At 39.8% G+C, this 22,845-nt stretch overlaps 1 protein-coding gene and 1 long non-coding RNA gene across 5 annotated transcripts in view; one reads left to right on the top strand and one right to left on the bottom strand.

The window, feature by feature from the left end:
* Nucleotides 1–22,845, top strand: part of Atpalpha (sodium/potassium-transporting ATPase subunit alpha) — a 200,006-nt gene that overhangs the window by 92,237 nt on the left and 84,924 nt on the right. The gene's annotated exons all lie outside the window — the stretch shown is intronic.
* On the bottom strand, nucleotides 12,788–22,680 carry LOC143261379 (uncharacterized). The gene is made up of 2 exons (XR_013035516.1): nucleotides 18,291–22,680; nucleotides 12,788–18,179 (listed from the first exon to the last, which is right to left on the bottom strand). It is a non-coding gene; the product is annotated as an uncharacterized LOC143261379 (long non-coding RNA).

Raw genomic sequence — 22,845 nt, 5'->3', positions numbered from 1 at the left:
AATGCGAATGAAAACTCTCGGGTTCGAGTTTCTAGGCTTTTCGAAGGGCGAGGCCCTCGTTGCTCTGCAAATCGACGAACGGTTCGCTCGTTCAATTCTGACACCGAAATCCTCTTCGCCGTTTGTCGACCCTCGAAACCGCTGGGTCTGAGTTAGGAGAACGGTTCGAGTGATTCAGGAAACGCGAACGAAAACTCTTTGATCGTGTTCTTGGCTATTTAAAGGGCGAGACGCGGAGTCCTCTCGTTCTCACAGATCATCGAACGGCTCTCGTCTGGTCGATTCTAACAACGAAAATCCTTTTTGTCGTTCGCCAACCTTCGAGCCACTCGGTCGGAGTTGGAGAACCCTTTGGGTAATTGAGGAAACGCGAATAAAAAGTTTTAGATCGATTGCCGGCTGTCTTGAAAGTTGATGTCTACAGTCTTTATTGCAGCAAGTCGACGAACGGTTCGTCTATTCAATTCTGGTCAGCGATATTGTTTTTATCATTTGTCCTCACTCGGTTAGGTCTCGGTTGAATGTGGATTGGAGAACAGTTCAAGAATCAAGGGAATAATAATGATAATGATAATGATAATGATAATGATAATGATAATGATAATGATAATGATAATGATAATGATAATGATAATGATAATGATAATGATAATGATAATGATAATGATAATGATAATGATAATGACAATGACAATGACAATGACAATGACAATGACAATGACAATGACAATGACAATGACAATGACAATGACAATGACAATGACAATGACAATGACAATGACAATGACAATGACAATGACAATGACAATGACAATGACAATGACAATGACAATGACAATGACAATGACAATGACAATGACAATGACAATGACAATGACAATGATAATGATAATGATAATGACAATGATAATGATAATAATAATAATAATTTATAGTGAACGGAAGAAAAGATCTGTGTTACAATAATATGACAATACAGATTGTCCCAAAAATGTCTCGCAATCGGGAAATGAGAGATTCCTGAGGTCATTCGAAATAACTTTTTCCTTAACGGAAATGCGATTCGCGGCTTCGTTTATGAGTTATTAACGAAAAACAGTAACCAATGAGAGACGGGATCAGCTGGCGCGTGGCGACCGAGCCAATGAGCGAAACTGAACTACGTGCGCTCGTTGGCTGGGCCGTCTGACGTCAGCCGAGCTCGCCTCTAATTGGCCACCATTTTTCGTTAATAACTCGTAGACAAAGCCGCGGATTGCATTTTCGCTAAGGAAAAAGTTACTTCGAATGATCTCAGGAACCTCTCATTTCCGAATTGCGAGACATTTTTGGGACACCCTGTATATCGTACAAGTAGCATATCAAAGAGAACAATAGAAAATAAAATGAAATCAAAATAATTAAATATATTATTCTATTATATATTATTCGATTATTCTCGCTATTTTTCACTTTATTTAATTATTATTTAATTATTTTGACTCACTGGAGAGTCCAGCATTTCACCTAAATCTTTTCATTCGTATTTTAATTTTTGTTACTTTAATGATTTATTATGTGTATTATTCTCCATTATTCTCGCTATTTTTCACTTCATTTAATTAAAGTAACAAAAATTAAAATGCGAATGGAAAGATTTAGATGAAATACTGGACTCTCCGAAGAGTTAGATCTGGGGTCCTAATTGGAGAAAAAAATTCAGAGGACCAAGGAAGCGGCGAATGTTGAAAAAATGTTGAAAGACTCTGGATTGTCTGATGATCAAGGATTCATCAAATACGGCGGAGCCTCGTTTATTTGAACAGTACAAGAGGTAGAGCCGTGCGGAAGTTCGGAAACGAAAGACCGTCGTTCGAATAAAGACGCGTAAAGACTCGCCTCCTATCCTTTCCCGAACGTCGGCATTATTTCAACGTGTTCGTATAACAGAGAATACGATCCATCGTAGTCCGGATCGCAAAGGCTCGTCTGAGTTCAGACAATCGGGATCCAGTACCTCTTGCCACTCGTTTATTTTTCCAGACGGTTTTGAAGAATCGAATCGATTGGAATCATAAAACGAAAAGTCCTCGATAGAATTCTGGATTGATCGAGGATTATCAAGATCTAGGATCTCCACTGATCGAACATATCTGTCACTTGTTCCTCCAATCATTTTGAGAATCGAGACGATTTCGAAGGATCTTTATTGAACGGAGAATCTTAGATCCCTTAATAAAAAAAAGAAAATCGAAACTCAGGATGTTCACACTCCGAAAGACAACCGCCGCGGGACTTTGAGCTAAGTAAGAGCATCACGCGATGAAAAGTTTGGATAGAATTCTAAATCGTTTGAGGATTGATATTCAGCATCTCACCTTCCCTAATGCTTTTAAACGATCGAATTCCTGTGTGCTATTTGAGAAGCTCCGATTCGGATTTTCAGAAGTTCCGAAAACTCGTGGAGTAAGCGGCGATATCGCTTGGTTGGATCGTACGGTGCACGGTGGAAGTTTGAACGGTTTTGCATATTTTCTAAGCAACGGCATTGCTTATCGCACGGCGATGATTCCTGTCGGATATCGAATGGCACTGTTAACGATCGGACGGCGAGGAATCTTGTACAGAACTTCGGTTCCCTCGTAGATTAGGACTGCTGATTTCAGACGGAAAGCTGGGATACTCCCCGTTATAGACTGACAAAGTAGAGTGAATGGCTTTAGGGTGGAGTCGGTTCAGAAAGGAAGAAACGGAGAGAACGGTCGATAGAGGCAGGATAGTGTATGAGTGGAAAGGAGACGTTGTAGGAATAGAGAGAGGGAAAGATAGGGATCCGCGAATATGATGCGAAAAGTATGAGAAAGAAGAAAAAAAAAATATGAGTAGTAAGAGGGCTGACAGAATTTGGAAGAAAAATTCGTGCTTGAAAATAGGGCAGGAGGAATATGTGAGTGGATAAAGAAGCGTGTGAAAATAGAATAAGAAGAATATTATGTGGGCAGACGAAGAATGTGTGAACTGAGATAAAATCTGTGAGTAGAGGAAGAATTTATGGGTGGAGGCAGAAGAAAGATCTGTGAGTAGAGGAAAACTGTGTGAGTAGAGAAAGAATCTGGGAGTAGCCGAAGATTTTGTAAGTGGAAGAAGAATATGTGAATAGAGGAAAAATCGGTGAAAGAACGATGTACAAATAAATAAAAGATATGAGTATAGAACAAGAATAATCTCGAATAGAGAAAGAAATTTCCTTAGTCGATAGTGGAGTGATCTACAAGATGTCCCATAATTATGTTAACACCCGGAAGGAGCGATTTCTGAGGTCATTTGAAGTAACTTTTTCCTTAGCGAAAATGCAATCCGCGGCTTTGTTTACGAGTTATTAACGAAAAACAGTGACCAATGAGAAGCGTGATTAGCTGGCGCGGAACTGGGCTTCGCGTTGACTCGGTCGCTCATTGGCTCGGCCGCCTTGCACCAGCTATTCACGCCTGTCATTGGTCACTGCTTTTCGTTAATAACTCGTAAACGAAGCCGCGGATTGCATTTTCGCTAAGGAAAAAGATGCTTCAAATGAACTCAGGAATCGCCTCTTTCCGAGTATTAGTATAATTATGGGACACCCTGTGTAAATGGATACACAAATCATAAGTGATCCAGCGATATGGAATACTAATAAACAAATCTATATACATAGATAGAAAAGTAGAGAGGAAGGGAAATAGAAAGGTTTCGGAATTAATTTTTAGAATCAGTGTCTGAACCGAAATTCACTTTCCACTATTCTCGGCGTAATCCAAGCTGATTATTCGAAGAAGGCGGTTTCATGAATACTAACTGCCTATTTGTTAAATATCGATAGAATCCTATTGTCGAGAAAATTTCAACTTGCGGATGCAGCAGCCGCGTGTAAATTGTCTGACTCGAACTTTCGTTTGTAGAAGTCATTTGCGCAGCTTGCAGCTGGTGCAATTTCTTCGAGATCGTCTGCACCCGGGCCATGCTGCGGAAAGTGCTACATAATGCGAAAACGATGTACACGCTTAGATATCGTGTGCCCTTGGCGATTTAGGCACTTCGAGGCGGTTATGGTTGCTCCGTCTTCTTTCCATTTCCTTCGAAGATTTGAGACAGCGGGTTATAGCACTTCTGAAGAGCAGCAACGGGACAAAATTAATATTAATATTAATATTATATTGATATTATATACCATTGTATTATGTAAAGTAATAGTTGTCATCCTATATACATGTAGCTTTTACCGTCGATTAAATTTTAGTCTCTTTTATGTATTTTAATTATAATACATCTGTGGTTAGATGGAAGAACGTCGCATATCACATGCTTTCGTTTTCAAGATATCGTTGCTTAAAGATCGTTCTTTTTTCTGCAAAATGCGTAACAGCTATATCCTACAGCTGAATCAATGCATGAAATTAAATATTTTGAAATTATGACATGCGGCATTTTTTCTTACAGCCACAGACATGTAACGATCACAATTTTTTAGACCAAAACGTCCATACGTCCAGATTGTAAATCTGATGCTACGAGACATTAATGTCCCATTAGCAGTTTATGTTTGCCATAAATGAAAATTATGGACACTCTGTATCCGCTAATAATTCTTAACGGCTCCCCACGTGCTTCGTTACCAACGGAAGTGTTAAATCACTGCGACAACGCTTTCACTCGAACGACATCATACAAAGAAAAAAGGAAAGCTGCTTGTCCCATACACAAATAACCGTTTACAACGACAAGAACTACGCCGACGAGTTTCTCAATAACCTGAAAACTGCGGATATAAAATTCGTATCGGTTTTCGGCTCGCGTGCTCTTATCGCCGCTTTACGGTCGAGAAGCTCAAAATGCGTCGCTCGTTTCGCATCAAGTCCACCGTGGAAAGCGAACGTGGTTCCCAGGGAACCACGCCCGCCATCATCGTAAACTAAAAACAAGATCCTCGATCTCCTCCGCACGATCTTATTTCACCGCGTTTCTCCTCGAATGCGTCCCGCGCGACTTGTTAATTTATCGACCACACGGCGGCGACACGAGGTCTTAAATACGGTGACAGACGAGAGGAAATGAAGCCGCGATTGTAATCGTCCGTCGAGCGAATTGCAAATCGCTTTTACAACGATGTTCTCGCGTTCGCCCCGGAAGATCATCGAATTCACATTTCTGCCTTATACAAGCGGCGCTTGTTTAATTTTCGGTAATTATTTGACGCTAAACCTATCAAGTCCGAAAAGTAACAAACGTTTGTTACTTTATCACGGCAAATGGACTGTATTTCTATTCGACATTTCGCTATTTTTATTTTAATGCATGCAATAATCGCGCGACGCGATCGATCCACACATTCAAAACAATTGAAAGCATAACGCAATTCCTTTCTGTTTGAAATATACAGTAATTTCTCTCGGAAGAGAGAAATGTGTTAGACTTACGCCTATGTAATTTATTGCTTTGTCGATGCTAAGGGTCGACGGAGTCGGTCAAGCATGTGATGTGGCACGCGACACGAGTTCCCGGAAGACAATACAAAATGGATTGTTTGGGGGCGAATCATGCCATGTGGCCTCCGAATTGCCTTCGAATCGTGTCATGTGGCCTTTGAATTGCCTTCGGATCGTGTCATGTGACCTCCGAATTACCTTCGAATTAGCTTCGAATTGTGGCATGTGGCCTCCGAATTGCCTTCGAATCGTGTTATGTGGCCATCGAATTGCCTTCGAATCGTGTCAAATGGCCTCTAAATTGCCTTCAAATCGTATCATGTGACCTTCGAATTGCCTTCGAATCATGTCACATGGCCTCTGAATTGTCTTCGAATCGTTTCATGTGGCCTCCTAATTACCTTCGAACTGGCTTCGAATTGTGGCATGTGGTCTCTGAATTGCCTTCGAATCGTGTCAAATGGCCTCTAAATTGCCTTCGAATCGTATCGTGTGGCCTTCGAATTATCTCCGAATTGCCTTCAAATCGTGTCACATGGCCTCTAAATTACCTTCGAATCGTATCATGTGGCCTCCAAATTGCCTTCAAATCGTGGCAAAAAATTAGAAATAAAAAAAGTTAAGTCATCGTTTTTATTCTAGCATTACTATACATATATTCACACCTGCATGCTGGCCGTTGCCTATTTCTGCCGACTGCCTCGAGTTCCTATAAAAACGAGCTGCGAGGCACGAAGAATCGCGACTTAATATTCTCAGATCTGCCGGTTTCAATCCCGATCTCCGAACATTTCCGGGAGAAATTCCTGCATTACCATCGGAACAACTTATCCCCAGAACTTCTAGCCCCGGTCTTCCCTATACTGATTTCGACGGGCAATTTTAGTGGTTCGTTCTGACAATTTTTTCGACGTAACTTCAGCTCAGTTCAGTTATTCAAATGCAGGCCACATGTTGGTTCTTCCGTTTCCAAACGGTTAAATAAATCGGCGGCTCGGTATCGATAAAGGAGCGACTGTCGGGAGCTACTTGATCGCGGTCCGAGCGATTGCTCGCGCAGATAGGCCAGCGAATCGATATCGGAATCTCCTTTTAATCGGTAATCGAGTGATGTTATCGAGAGCGAAGTATTGACTTGGCAGAGGCCCCGACTGTCTACTTTTTTGTCCCCCTTCCACCGATAGTTCTTCGTCCTCATCTACCCCAACGCGACAGACCCGGAGGGTGGTCGATTCTCTATTCCTCACTCCTCTTTCGAAATGAAATTAAACGTTCGGACTGCGCGGCCGAAAGAGTATTGAATTCTGCCGGTCATTTTCAGCGTTGCGTTGGCACTTGCGTCGCACAGCGGTCGATTCTCTTAGAAAATGGAACTCAAATGAAAAAAAAAGACATTTTTTTTGTAAGTGAAAAAATTGTTATCTAGTTTGATTTACTAACCCCTTGACATACAAATGAAACGAAATTTCATGCGTCCGAATTTTATTATTATTTATTTATTATTTATTATTTAATTAGGCACAACTGAACCGTCAATATTGCATGCAATACTCTTGTGAGATTAATTTTGTTATAATGTACATAAAATTACGTTCTTGTTACATTGACAGTTTTTTTTACATTAAAGTTTATAGTAATTCGAAAGTTTAGATATTTCAATATAAATTCCCTTTCATGAGAATGTCGTAAAATTGCATCGTCAAGAATTAATAAACATTTAAAGTATAATATTGTAAGGGTACGAATACTCCTGAGACATTGTAAGGGTACGAATACTCCTGAGACATTTTCTTTGCGAAACTCGAATTTGACGTCTAACATCGAATAATAATAAATGATCCTCTTATGACAAGAACGGAAAAACAGTCTCCCTTGACATACAAATAAAACAGAATTCGATGCGTCCGAAAAATTCTATTTAATTTGGCTCAACTGAACAGTTATGTGCAAGCTAAGAAAAAGAATGTTTTATATCGAAATTTGGATTACTAATTTGTCGATGCAATTTCGTAATTGGTACAGTCGAGAAGATTGGGAGGGGGGCATCTTGAACTTTGTAAACAAACTATCAGCGCACGAATGTCGCAACTGAGTAATAGAGTAATATACAGCACGGCGCCCGCCGAAAACAGCCCTTCACGAGTTAGACTCGTCAAAGTCTACAGTGGCACATGAAATGAAAGACCCGAACTCGTCATTGTATGTCAAGGGGTTAATGTCCGATACGTACAATTATTAACGCTAATCGTACCATCGCCGGTCAAACACGGCCGGCTCCACAATTCTTATTCTACAATTATTTAAATTATAAGGACACAGTTACCGGAAGCCAATCGATAAATTGATTCATCTCAACATACGTTAATATAAAAATTGGAACAAATCTAGATAAATTCAATAGTGCAAATTTGTATAAGGCAACACGGACGAGTCATTTTAAACGCCCGTTACGGTTAGTGTTAAATTTTATACGTTTAATTTTACAAATAATTGAAGAAATTGAAACAATTCGAGATTGTTAAAATTCTTCTTCTATCGAAATGATCGTACTCCCAATTATTTTAAAACTAAGAATATGGTTTCAAATGTAGTTGAATAACAGATGATATTCGATGTAGCCTACAATTTGCGTATTGTTACGTAACTTCTTCGGAAACTGTCACAATGAATCCTTTCTTGTGATACATAATACGCCGGTACTTATTATTGCAACCGCAAAATCTAAAAGTAGCTGCTACATGTTTCTCGCGAGTTTCGTAGCTTTGTCGTATGAAAGCCAAAAACAACGTTACGCTTCGCACATCAGACCCTCCGATAACGAGTCTCACGGATTTACCAATCAAGAAAAGTAGAAATCAACGATGACGTTGTTGTGCTTTCATTTTTAAGTTGTCGATAAAGCAAGCGTTCAAGTCGTAACGATTATTTTGTCCCATTTGTAGTAGGAATCGACCGCTGTGCCTCGTTGTCTGGCCACCAGGTCCGTACCGCCACACCTTCGTTTTTTCTTCTCTTGTCCTCGAATGCAATTAGGACTTGACCTATTTCCACGACGTTTCGTGCGCCCTGACCCGCTGTTCGATGTATGTATCAGGAACGTGACGGAATCGCTCGGCCGAGAGATCGATGAACCGGGCGCACACGTGTATTGTAAATTGCCGAGATTAACGGCGTTACAACACCGACACGGCGAACCGGTGGATTGTCGCTGATCTACGCGACTGCTGGATAATATCCCTCCATCCCCTCTGTTTTCCAACCGTGTCCTATACGTATACAGTGTACGTTGATCCTCGGTGCAAAGCAGGGATGTAGGATGGGGGGTAAAACAGCTTCCGTTTTATTTGTTAGAAAAATCCCAGGAAACTATAAAACCTCGGAGTAGACGCTGCCGCTGTCTCTCAGAATACAACTTTATATGCTTGGACGTTATTCAGGATCAGCATGATTCGCTGTAAAAGTTACTACTTAATGTTAAATTTAATTCTAATGAATTTTTATCATAAATTTGAATTTTAATGGACTTTTAATAGAGCGTTGAGTTCTATTTTTGAGAAAAATTTAGATTACAATGGATTTTAAGTAGCAGTGAAATTAATTACAGTAGATTTTCCGTAGTAGATCTACACCTTGCCTTGTATTCAGCTGTTTTTATTTGGATTCATCGCGTTCCTTTGTTCTAATTTCTTCACCAGATTTCATAATAATCAACATGAAACGCAATTGATCTTCATTAGCTTGTAGCTTCGACAGGACGGAACAATTGATCCTCGAGTGAACATATACGTTCAACCCCTTGCCGTACCATTTTCTTTACAATTAAAACGATTAGAAGTTTTTCAATCGGAATAGCTTCTTAGAAGAAAACGAAAGTTCACATATTTATTGTAAGGAATAACATTCATGCTTAACAGATTCTTACTGGTAATCTTTTTTACTAGAAATAAATTCTTTTGTCATTCTTTTACTTCGTTTAAACACTCTGTCACCGCTATTATTCAGAACCATCCTTAATTCTCGATTCTATTGTTATTATCGTTACTACTATTGTTATTATTGTTATTATTATTATTATCTATCTTTGTTATCTAATTCTCGTATTAGCAGCGATTGTTTCATTCTATTTCCACCAATTGTTATCTTAAAGTTATTATTACTTTCCTGTCTTTCTATCCTTATCAGTGTGCTCGCTATTATAACAGCTTTGTAACAAAGGGTCCACCCGTTTACATAATAAACATTATTATTACTATTATTATTATTATTATCATTAATATATTCATTTCCATCACGAGTCAGCCTCGTCGAAGTAGGTCAGAGGGCTAATAAAACCACCCCCGTTGCTCGCAAGCGGACAGGTAGCTCAGCGATTCGTGGACACATGTTCGATGATGATATAATGATGTTCGCATTCGAGCCAGAGATTCGTTAACCCTGTGGAGTTTGATTTATTTATCGTTAATTTGCGTTATGTCGGAAGTCAAGTTTTGCGTACATATAGATGCTAATAACAAGAAATGTTGATTTTATTATTGTAGGTTATCCTTTTTAGACGCTAAGGGCTAGGATATGTAAACAAATATGTGCGTGGTATGCATTATAAGACTGGTATATTCGTGAATTGTGGAAAAACGGGATTCATTTCTCCCAATAGGCGTGCGAAATACATAGGTGCGGCACGTATGTCCCGATAGACTTTAAAGGGTTGAAGGAATCGTTCCACGGGCGACACGGCCGAAGAATATTTCAACAGCGGCTTAACGGTGACTATCAAGCTAATGTTTTAATGGGTAGCGAGGATCTAGCTTCAGGCGGAAAGAAGCAGAACCGACTCGAAGGAGTTCAGTCGACGAACGTAAGCCCCAGCAAAGTGGCCACGTCCCGCTTATAAATCTCCATTACATCCGAACGGTGTATCCCGCCGTTGTTTACTTTTTGCTTTCTTCTCGACGAATTAAGTCGGGTCGGGTGGGAAACGTCACGGCACTGCGGGGTCCTCTACACACGGTGTCCTCTCCACTGTTTCCCTCGGACAATCCTCCCCGTCCAATTAACAGTGCGCGTCAATTACCACCATGTAAATTAACGTTAGACATTTGTCTGTCGCCTAACCATACGAAGCTCTTTTATTTCCGTGTAGACAGATATGCATCGGACAAGGAAATGAAAGCTAGACACAGGTGGCTAGACAACGAGGCACAGCGGTCGATTCCTTCTAAAAATGGGACAAAATAGTCGTTACGACTTGAACGCTTGCTTCATCGACAGCTTACAAAATGAAGCATAACTTCTTTATCGTCGTAAATGAGCGTATTGTTTCTCTCGGATAATGACACAACATCATCGTTGATTTCTACTTTTCTTGATTGGTAAATCAAGACTCGTTATCGGAGGGTCTGATGTGCGAAGCGTAACGTTGTTTTTGGCTTTCATACGACAAAGCTACGAAACTCGCGAGAAACATGTAGCAGCTACTTTTAGATTTTGCGGTTGCAATAATAAGTACCGGCGTATTATGTATCACAAGAAAGGATTCATTGTGACAGTTTCCGAAGAAGTTACGTAACAATACGCAAATTGTAGGCTACATCGAATATCATCTGTTATTCAACTACATTTGAGAGAAACCATATATTCTCAGTTTTAAAATAATTGGGAGCACGATCATTTCGATAGAAGAAGAATTTTAACAATCTCGAATTGTTTCAATTTTTTCAATTATTTGTAAAATTAAACGTACAAAATTTAACACTAACCGTAACGGGCGTTTAAAATGACTCGTCCGCGTTGCCTTATACAAATTTGCACTATTGAATTTATCTAGATTTGTTCCAATTTTTATATTAACGTACATTGAAATGAATCAATTTATCGAATGGCTTCCGGTGGATGTGTCCTTGTAATTTCAATAATTGTAGAATAAGAATTGTCGAGCCGGCCGTGTTTGACCGGCGATGGTACGATTAGCGTTAATAATTGTACGTATCGGACATTAACCCCTTGACATACAATGACGAGTTCGGGTCTTTCATTTCATGTGCCACTGTAGACTTTGACGAGTCTAACTCGTGAAGGGCTGTTTTCAGCGGACAAACTATCGTGCGTCGATAGTTTGTTTACAATGTTCAAGATGCCCCCCTTCACCTTCTCGACTGTACCAATTACAAAGTTGCATCCACAAATCAGTAATCCAAAATTTTGTATATACTGTATATATTGATTATGAATATTCCTTGTATATCACAATGTTTATGTTAGATATGTTTGTTTGCGAGGTTGTATTGTATTTTCGTGCCTATAAAATGCGCAAATTTCTTCCCGTAGTGACTATGACGTACGGGCCACTTTCGTATAGTGATCGTGACGCACTATACACGTCAGGGGCGGAAAATTGTTGCCACCCAGATGTAGACTCGCGCCAATGGACCGTGCCGCTCGAAGGGTTAAGGGGTTAATTTATACGTTTTCTTGCATTTCAAAAATCTGACCAAGCCATAAATCCACGAAGATCCGGAGTTTATTTATCGCTATTCTAGATGTAAAAACGTAGAAAAAGATCTTTCTTCTTTCAATAATTTTAATAGATTAAAAATAATATTATTATAATAATACCATTATATAGTATTATAATAATACTATATTTCTACTATTCGAAATTGCAACTACTCGATTGTGCCACGAATACATAAAATTACTAATAACTACTACTTAACTATCGACTCAGGGCGAAAATTCGCAAATAGAGATCGATTCTGCTTTGCATGAGAAAGAAGGCGAGACAGTGAAATCGTTATTGATTAAAACGTTAACGGAGGAGCGAACTTAAAAGTAAATGTCCTGTAAAAAGGACACGTTGCGGTTAATAACATGCCGTAGCTAAGGAGACTGTGTTACCAGAACAAACGTTGGCAACGAGCACATTAACACTTTGACGGCCGCGCCAAAAACCTCAAGAGTTTCATAAAATTAAAGTATTTAATTCAATTGAATTAAAATTACAAAGCGAAGTTTTTTATACGACATCAATTATACTTTTTGTTAGCATTCTTGCCTCCTGCAAATCTTAATGGAATTGAAAAACTACAATGGATTAGCGTGAAAATGAAGTTTTAACCCCTCCACGACCAAGGGAAACATTTTTCCCCATTTTAAAATTGGCGATTATCGTATTTAATTATTGGTTATTTTTGGTACAAAACGCAATTTACCAGCACACGACATGCAAAAAGCGGAAAAATTGAAAAGATAGGCAAATTGTGCTAAACGCCGCATAGAAAATAGGACGCATAATATGTATGTACTATGTGCAATGTTCATCTTTGCTCCACAACAAAAAGAAGTGCACATCATTTTGTATAGTAATTTTATTTCATAATTTTGTATTATTTTAGTTAAAATTTTGTTATAATAAACCTGTTGAAATTTTAGCCTCGAACAAAAATTAATCTATAGTTTACTTAGTACTAAGATACTAAGATATCGGTTTACATTTTCGCCGGTTCCGTCAGCGGGCAACGACGGTGATGTAAACTGTATATAGTATATACCGCGATACATCATCACCGGTACCATTAGATATACATCGTACCCTGACTGTTTGGGGGTCCCAGCGTCACGTATACAATGTGAAACGCGACAAATAAAACGTCTCTGATTGGTGGATAAGACGAACCCAAAAAGGGTATAAAAGAAGCGTTTTTTCTTACCGGACTCTCAGTAGAGTTTGGTCGCTCGATCGTTTTTCGCCCATATACCTTCTCTCAATAAAGGAATAAAATAAAGTCTTTTTAAGAAAAGAATTAGAATCATATTCATTTCCATTCCATAATCCCAACAAAACCAATAAATAAAGGACATTGCATAATAAGCTTAACCATATATTTTGTGTCACCTTTATAGTCCATTGTGAGAACAATATTTTCCATAAAATTCCAAAAAAGCTAGACATTGTTATGTATTTTTCTCATGATTTTTATTTATTTTACGTCTAAACGTACTAAAACAAACAGTTACATGCTAATATTTACTCTTCGCAAGCTTATGGGTCCTGTAAGGGTTAATCTCAGCACTGTATTACTATAGTTCCTTCAACTTTAAAACGGATAACGAGAATATAGCCGAAGGGCAATCCGGAAGGCGGGCGAGAAGCAATCGAGCGATAGGCTCTTCGTTACCGGTGACAAATGGTGCAAGATAGTCGCGGACAGAGATTCGGATAACAATGAGGGTGTAAACAAAGTGTAGATGGGACCAGAACGAGCGTAGATCGTTGAACGAGTTGCCCGAGATACCTCGCGACTTCCACGGATATGTAACCGGCTGTGTGTTGCCGATAAACGCGGATATGCGACGGCTTGTGTCTCCTTTTATGGGATTAAATAAGGAAATACAGCAGTCGGTGCGGAGTTCGCTCGACAATAATTGAGTTCCCGGCTGCGCTTCGAACGTTCTCGCCTCTCGGCGAACGAACGAAACTATTTCGTTTTTTACGGGCTGCCGCGAAGGAGGCAAATCACTTGGATTAATTCCGATCCTTTCGTGGCCGGGTCGAGGAGGAGAAGGCACGGGGAACGCGTAACTGCGAACGCACCGATAACTCGGTAAATATTGATTCTAACAAGTATTTATTCGGTCGGATATTGCGGACTGGGTCAGCGTAGAAGGAACTGGGTCACCGGCGTGCTATTTGAATTCCTTCTAGGATCTATTTCCAAATTTGCTGTCGTTTAACCCTTAAATGCATATTGTTGCCAATTGTCTACATTCCAGTTCCACTTAATTTTATTCAAAAACCTGAGTATGTGCGTTTCCGAACACACGTTGATAACAATAGACCATGTGTGAAATAAAAGACTTGACATTACTTTTGGCGAGTAAGTTATATGTTTTTTGACATTTGAATGTGGTGGGTGATAACCTTCGATGTGTTACTTGGAGAGATATTTTCTTTTTTCGAGTTTCCTATAAAGGGGTGATTTATCTAATTGAAAAAAAAATTACTTCTCATCTGTTGTCAGGTAAGCTATGAATGTTTGATGTTGCATTTGATTCCTATACTAATAGATAATATAAATACATGACCATTTGTTTACGTCTACAATAATTTTAGTAATAAAAGCATATTGTTGCCAAAAGTCTACATAGAACTTTTTTTCAAAATAAATACTCAATATTATTACCTAGATTTTTTTATTTATTTTTTACATAACCTACGACTACATTCCTATAAAAAACGATTTTTTAAAATTCAAAACAAAAAATCATGCATTTAAGGGTTAAGTCACGAGCTACGAGCGTTGTAAAGGCTTCGCGAGTTAGTCTTGCAGTCCGTTGTAGTCCGGCACCGTGAACTTCAGCAGAATTTTCAATTCGCCCGAACGAAGCGTAGAAGTCGTGGTAATTAGATTTTCGCTGACGATTATTTGCGTTTCTTAATTCTGTTCGTAGCGTAACAGCGGCTTGATAATTATCCACGTTGGACTGTTACACGGACGAGACCGAATCAACAGTTTACGTCGCCGATTTGGCTTCACATTAACGCGTCGTCCGGCCTAACTAGTTTTTAATTGAGCATGACGCGTCGCGGAACAATCCCGAAAATTTGTTTTCTCTCTGGCGCGATTCGAAAATTCTGCTTGCCATTTCAGAAAATGAAACAGACCCGCTTGCGCAGAGATTTTATCGCGTTTTAAATCAAGCAAAATTGATATATTTTTATCGACACCAGATTTACGGAATCCGTCGAAACGACGGGTCACTGATTTTTTAATTTCCGATCGTTCATATCGTAAAGATACGTTTGTGAGTTGTTTATTCAATTTATACGTTACTTACGCAAATGTTGCGATAACACTTGTTAAAAATCACAACAAATGTCTTATTGTTGCGTTTACAAACTAATATAAAACAGCTGTTTTTGGGGCTCCGTAGATCTAGCGTTAACAAAAGAACCACGTAATACAAAAAGATAAAGAAATAATATTAATAATATAATAGTTCAATTCAATTTGTTGTTACAAGGTGGTACTCAAATAGTCCCACCGTGCCATATGGGTTCATGAATGCGCATGCAGCTGTTGCAACATTTGGACGGCGGGTTCAAAAATGTCCCGTCATGCATTACTCAAAGGGTTAACCGGCACACGTTAGTCGGAAAGGTCCCCACTAAATTGTAGCAACTTCCATCCGAGTGTACGAAACGATATTCGGATTTCTTCGAGAACTTCGAATGAATACTTCGTAGCGAAATTTGTGAAAACTTGCTTCATTTTGAAGGAGGAACGACGACTCACCCTGACTGATTGTACAAGTTCGCGTTGAACTTTTGTGAAAACGAAAGGCAACTGTTCATTTCGGTGCACAGTCGCCGTAAAAAGTATTCGTACACCTATCAAAACGGAATAACTTTTTGTAACGGGTTCCGTAAATCTAGTGTTAAACGAATTGCAATGTTTGTAAACAATGTTTTCGCCATTGTCTAGCAATACCTTTAACATCCCAATAAAATTTAAATCGCGTGGGCCAAAATTGGGTCGATTCGGGCTTGACGATTTTATAAAAAGCGTTATTCCGTTTTTACAATGCGTGCGAATAGTTTTTACGCCAACTGTAATTTGGTCGAACTTTAATAGCAGTTTTCTAATATTTATGACCGAGAAGTTCTTTACGACGCGGCGCGCGCGACAGAATACAAGACGAGCGGAGTCGTAAGCGGAAGAAGAGTCGACTAAAGGAAGCGAGCGCACCAAAGTTGCCATAATCCCCGAAAATGCCGACGCTCGGCGGCGGTGTTGCGGGGTCGAAGAATCGCGGAAGAGGGGGTTGTTTCGGTCGCGTGCAGCCACCGCGAGAACGCAGCCCCGCCGACGCCGGAATTTCATTGACGCACTTGGTCCGCGAGATCTCGCCTCGTCTCGCCTCGCCTCGCCCTCTCCGCTTCGCTATTCCGCGTGTCGTCACGCGCGGCTTGCCATTTATCCCCGTTCATCCGCTATTTATAAATATTTCCAACGTGCCGAGGCGAGCGGGCCGCCGCTGCCGTTCCGCCGCCTCGCCTGGGCAGCCTTGATTTTCATTTCGTGGATGCGTGCGCCTTCGTTTTTCTCGCGCTTTCCAGGGCCGTCCGTGAGAAATGAAAACCTCAGCCCCCGGGCATGGACGTTCCTGAATCCATCCCCTGGCCAGGATATCGCGTCTTCCCCGTGACCGTGTTGTCCCTCGAACAGAAAATCGATCTGGACAGTGTTGTACAGGGTTGCGCGGCTTGCCGGAATAATTTTAACCTAATTTTCGAGCCATGAATTCCTGCCAGCGGTTGCACCAACTGGAAAAGCTGATACAACGTGATCCGCAAGATGGAAGCGCCGGGAAACGCTTTCCGAAAGTTCGGAAAATGTTCTACCTTCTTGTGAAACATTCTACAAAGTTTTTCAACATATTTATCGTTCCATTGCGGGCATGCGTGTGCAAATAGCCGTCCGAAGTACGATCGAACATCTTAAGTACAATATCTTTTCTCAAGATTACTGGACAATGCGTGAAGAACTCATCGCAAAAATTGCGATTGGCTGGAATAACAAAACGAAATTAGAAAGTCACTTTTTTAAACATTTTTAGCCGTGTCAATACCGCGGAAGCAAAGCATCTAATTCGTACAGAATTTTTTTTTATTCAGTCTACTAATTGAGCCGTTTGTTCTGAAAGTGGCATAAGTCACTTTTTCAAAAAAATCGAGTTAATGGTAACACTAATTACGATTGAACGGTATCTTTTCATTTAAAAAAAAAAAGAAAAAAGTGACTTATGCCACTTTCAAAATAAACGGCTCAATTGTAACAGTAATAGTAACACGATTTTAATAATAATAATAATAATAATAATAATAATGTTTATACATTCAACGGGACGAATACTTCGTTGTAAAATACGAAAATACAGCAACGATAAAACAGGGTGCAAACAAAGAAGAAAAAGAGAAAGAGATATCTTACAACTAGACCGCGGACGTTTATGCAATATAAAAATTTCCTTCGTTAATTGCAAGGTGCAGGAACTGCGTAATATTTTCAAATCGTTTAAAATGTTTTTACTATTTTGCATTTGACGTACACATTTTCAGCATAAATGCATAAAATCCGCCGTCTACAACAAATGATGTGAACACAAAATATGATAATTAAGTAAAGTAACAAAAATCCAGCTATCTGAAAATAATATGTGTCAATAATATAAGTAATTTTCAGTAACAGTAATCCAATCATTCTCGTATTCTTTTCTTTTTTAAGTAAGAGCATGTTTTTAATTTTTATATCATGGACCTTCGACAACTGTTTTTAATTGAGGGGCACAGTAGAAAACAGGCGTATAAGACACGCGTACGTCATTTACTACCTATTTTGTATATCGTTTAAAATAATTAACGTCCGGTACCGCGTTTTCTATGTAAATCACCATCTATTTTAAAAATTAGAAAATTAGAGAATTAGAGAATTAGGAAATTGGAAAATTAGAAAATTAGAAAATTTGGAAATTGTGGCTCGTGCCTGTTTTCTACCGAGCCTCCCGATTACAGTCGACGAAATTTTCAGCCTGCATGTAACTTACCAAGACCTGTGAACCACATGCTTCAAATTTTCGTTACATGCTCGGATAAAAAAGTTGAAGAATGAAGGTTTTTATTTTCTTTAAAAAAAAAATCAGCATTCTAGTTATGGCTTAGCAGTCTGGTCGCTCTATCATCTGAAAAAAAGAAGAATTCAAATTGTTTAGTCCAGTTCTAGAAAAACAATTCCCTTTTAAAAAGTGTTCCAATATTTTCGTCACCGACTGTACGCGTATATATGTACATACCTGCTACTCCACGCCCACGACGACGCTCGTTCTACACACAGCTCCGCCAGCAAAGGGTTAACAATATTGACACTTGCGCGTCGAAAGGGTTAACAGCCCTTGGACTCCTGCGTTCTGATTTCGAATCTCTTCCGTCCGACCCTCCGGTCAGCGTACTTTCTCTCTCGTAATCGGATAACGCGCGGTCGGCTCGCCAAGACGAGTCCTTTAGTTAACTCGAAAGCACGGCCGATTAACGCGTGAGTCATTAACTGCGTGCCGGTCACGCAGACTGAGGCCGCGAGCGTCTCTAGGCCCGACGCGACGTTGACACATAAAATGCCGCACGAATTTGATTCGCAGGAAATGAATCATGGGCCCCCATTCCTTGCTTGCGTCACACCTAACACATTTTAACTAGGAGACGCCGAGCCGAGCCGAGCCGAGCCGCGCCGCACCGCGGTGTTTTCTTTCCTACGCCCGCCGCCGTTTCCCTAATTGTTACAATTCCCCGGCGGCTCTCGTGCCATTAGCATTTTATCTACGACGGCCGATGGCGCGGCTTATCCAGAAATTCTATCGTAGTTTCGATTGTGTCCGCTTTTATAAAACGGAACGTCCGCCTGTACGCCTTCTGCATTAACGCTCAAAATCTTCGACAGAACTGGACCAAATTTTGCATAGTTACCCTCCGGAACTCTGCGAAGCGTGTTGGCTGCCATGAAAGTTTCACGACCACCCCAGATTTCGTCCCCTAAACACTTCGGCGATATCTAAGTGCGCTCCGTTCTATTTAATAAAGGCGTTAATAAGCGACTCGCTTTTACCGGACAGAGACGGAAATACACGGTATTACTAGGATCCCGGGGTCGGCAACCTTCAACCCGAAATAATTACGATACACTTTTGAACTTCGAACGTAAAAATTCGACGTTATTTAGGTTGGTGCATATGAAACGTCGGATTTTCTTTACACGCGAAAGTTTGTCTCCCCGTTTTCGTTATGCTTTTGTTTTTGGCATAACCTCGTTTATAGTCGTACTGTCCGTCGCCACAGTCACATTTCAACAAAGAAGATTTCCTCAAAAGTGTCCAATTTTGTTATTTGTTTGGAATTTCGTAAGGATATGAATTCGACCGATATTCGTGTAATTTTTTTTATACGAGTATAAACTTGGTAACAATGTTGCAAAAGCTGCACGCAATATAAACCGGACGTTTGGGGTGAATACTGTTAACGATCGAAAAGTGCAGCGTTGGTTTGAAAATTTTCGGTCCGGTGATTTTTCCCTGCAAAATGAACCGCGTGAAAGACCCAAAACGTCTGTGAAAAATGATGCTCTGAAAGCATTGGTCGAAACGAATGTGACTGGAGCAATTCATTACTCATTCCTTAGAACTGAGGAGACAATTACAGCCGAATAGTACTGCCAGTACATTGATGAAATGCATGAAAAATGGAAAATTATACGCGCATCGCTTGTTAATCGGCGTGGCTCAATACTTTTTCATGACAACGCTCGGTCGTATACGTCGTACAAAACAATTGCGAAATTAAATGAATTAAAATATGAAATTTTGCAGCACCCAGCTTATTCGCCGGATCCTTCGCCAACCGACTTTCATCTTTTTTTTAACATTTGGAACAGTTTTTACGGGCCAAACGGTATGAAAATGAATAGTCTGAAAAATTCCATATCAGAGTTTATCGATTCTAAAGATCAGAATTTTCCTTTAAGACAGGCATCTATGCATTAAAATCTCGTCGGGGAAAGTGTATTCAAGCAAATGGAGCATATTTTAATGAAATAAACAGCTTTTGAAAAAAGATATGCAGTTTTATATATTCGCTTAAAAATCCGACATTTCATACGCACCAACCTAATATAATTGTAATTATTATAAGAACAAATATCGAATTGTCGAATGAGTAAATTGGTGACCCGCAGGTCATAGGCTGCCGACGCCTGTATTGGATTATTAGATTGCGGAATTATTAGATTATTAGATTGTACACGTGAGCGCACACGGAACAGTAAAAACGCCAGGGAAATTGAAACCCACCAGATCTGTAAAAATTTGTATCTCGTATAAATATTTACGACGTGTACATAAGCGAACTCGACGATACTTCGAAAATTCGCAGTAAACAATTAATATCAATAAATTTAATTAGCGCACGTCTTATGTGATAGTAAACCATGTCCAAGAGAATAAGGTGACAATGTTTATTCGATCCAAACAAAAAAAGCGACATTACTTATGGGTACCATTAATAATTCCGACTGCTAAGAATTCAAATAAAACCGACTCCGTAGGTTGAGCGGTAAATTCAACGAATTGCGTTCCATCCATAATTTTGCCCATTGCTTGCGTGCGTAATGCAAATAGCCGTCCGAAGCATGTTCGAATATCTTAAGTACTACATATATCTTTTCTCAAAATGGAAATTTCTTGACACGTTAGAAAGATTAGTTTACTAGACAATGCGTGAAGAACTCATCGCAAAAATTGCGGTTGGTTGGAATAACAAAACGGAATTAGAATGTCACTTTTTTAAATACTTTTAGCCGAGGCAATACCGCGGAAGCAAAGCATCTAATTCGTACAAAATTTTGTTTTATTCAATCTACTAATTGTAACAGTAATTGTAACACGATTTTAGTAATAATAATAATGTTTATACGTTCAACGGGACGAATCCTTTGTTGTACAATACGCAAGTACAGTAACGATCGAACAGGGTGCAAATAAAGAAGAAAAAGAGAAAGAGATATCTTACAACTAGACCACGGATGTTTATGCAAAATAAAAATTGCCTTCGTTAATTACAAGGTGCAGAAACTGCGAAATATTTTCAAATCGTTTAAAATGTTTTTACTATTTTGCATTTGATGTACACATTTTCGGCATAAATGCATAAAATCCGCGGTCTACAACAAATGATGTGAACACGATATGATAATTAAGTAAAGTAATAATATAATATAAGTAATTTTCAGTAACAGTAATATAATATTTAATCATTCTCGTATTCTTGTATAAGTAAAAGCAAGTTTTTAATTTTTGTAACGTGAACGTTCGACAACTGTTTCGATCCGGTTACACGGTAAATTCAACGAATTGCGTTGCATCCATAATTTCGTGTTTCAGTTAAAATTACAAGAAATTCTCTCGGAATTTATTTCTACCCAGGAATTTTCCGAACGAGAGAAATATTTAAAAACGCGCCGCAATGCCTGTGTCCGCTGAAAGCCCGTTCCGCGCGAGTCTTCGTCGACAACAACCGCGATTTCGAAATCACTAATTTCCATCCCTCCCGCCCCGCCGCGTTGCGCCGCTGCACGGTACAGTTCGTTTTATCTCGGCCGTGCTATTCCCATAGCACGAGTTCCTCGCGGTCACCAATTTTCCAACAAACCTCGAGTACCAGCGAAACCGCCCCATTAATAGGACGAGACAGGGCCATCCAGCAAACAGGAGTCGAGGCAAGTTAGAAGAATCCTCGAATCGAGGACGAGGGTTTTCGCGGGCTCCGTGAACCGACAATTTTCCACGAGTTACGTAACAAGTTCCATACTCGGGACACTCCACTTTCTCCGCTCAGTTTTCGAAAGAACTCGCCCCCCCCCCCCTGTTGGCTCGCCACCCTGCCCCCTTCGGGTCCGACGAGCACGGTAATCACGCGGCCTCCGAACAGTGGGCTGTTTGCCGGATCTAGCCGGTCAAAATTATTTTTCTTTCACTTAACGTGTCTAAAACGTACCTATTAATTTATCTATAGTACTTTACAGAAGATAATTCTAAAGAAATAAAAATAATTATAACAAATGAAACGTAATATGAATACAAAATTATTGCCGGGATGCGGCCTGATGTGTATAGCATAATTTCTTCCGACAACAGAAACATCGAATTTAAAACGAATGAAAAAGTTGCTTTCCTTAACACGTTGAGCACCGCGACGGTCAAATATGTTTGACACTAATTTTTTACCAATTTTGAACATTCATTTTCATTGCAATGTATTCGTACGAACGGAATTTGACTAGGATGTTTTCGTATGCGAAAGAGTTCCAATGTCGTCCACTATGATAAATTTTAATTTTCTAGTTTCGTTTCAATGAATTAAATTGCTTTGTCTTTGTGGGAATCTTAGTGGTCGGTTGTCGGCGCTGAACCTATTAAATCACTTCTACCTTTCTGAAATGAATGCAGATGCGATTGAATCTTTTACAAATCCACTTTTCCAAGTGATCACCGTTTAAAAAGGTTATCGAGTTCCGAACTCTGCTAACGCGGAAGTCACCGAAAACAGGCGTGCCGTGATACAAGTACCGTGACGCGAAAGTAACTGGCCACGTATCTGCATGAACGGGAAGAACGGAAAGCAAAATTTGCGGTTTATTCTCTTCCAGGTAACGTCTCGTCTCGTAACGTCGACGAGCTTGACAAAATCGACTTTTGACCGGCTAAATCCGGCAAATAGCCCACTCTGCTCCGGCACTGCTCCTCACTTTATCTCGCGACTTTTTGCCGTTCGTGACATTTGTCAGTCGTTATCGGTTCCCATGGA

The sequence above is a fragment of the Megalopta genalis genome, unplaced genomic scaffold, assembly GCF_051020955.1.
Source record: "Megalopta genalis isolate 19385.01 unplaced genomic scaffold, iyMegGena1_principal scaffold0050, whole genome shotgun sequence".
Taxonomy (NCBI): Eukaryota; Metazoa; Arthropoda; class Insecta; order Hymenoptera; family Halictidae; genus Megalopta; species Megalopta genalis.
Note: the sequence above shows the minus strand (reverse complement) of the source record. Positions and strands in the feature narration are given on the sequence as shown.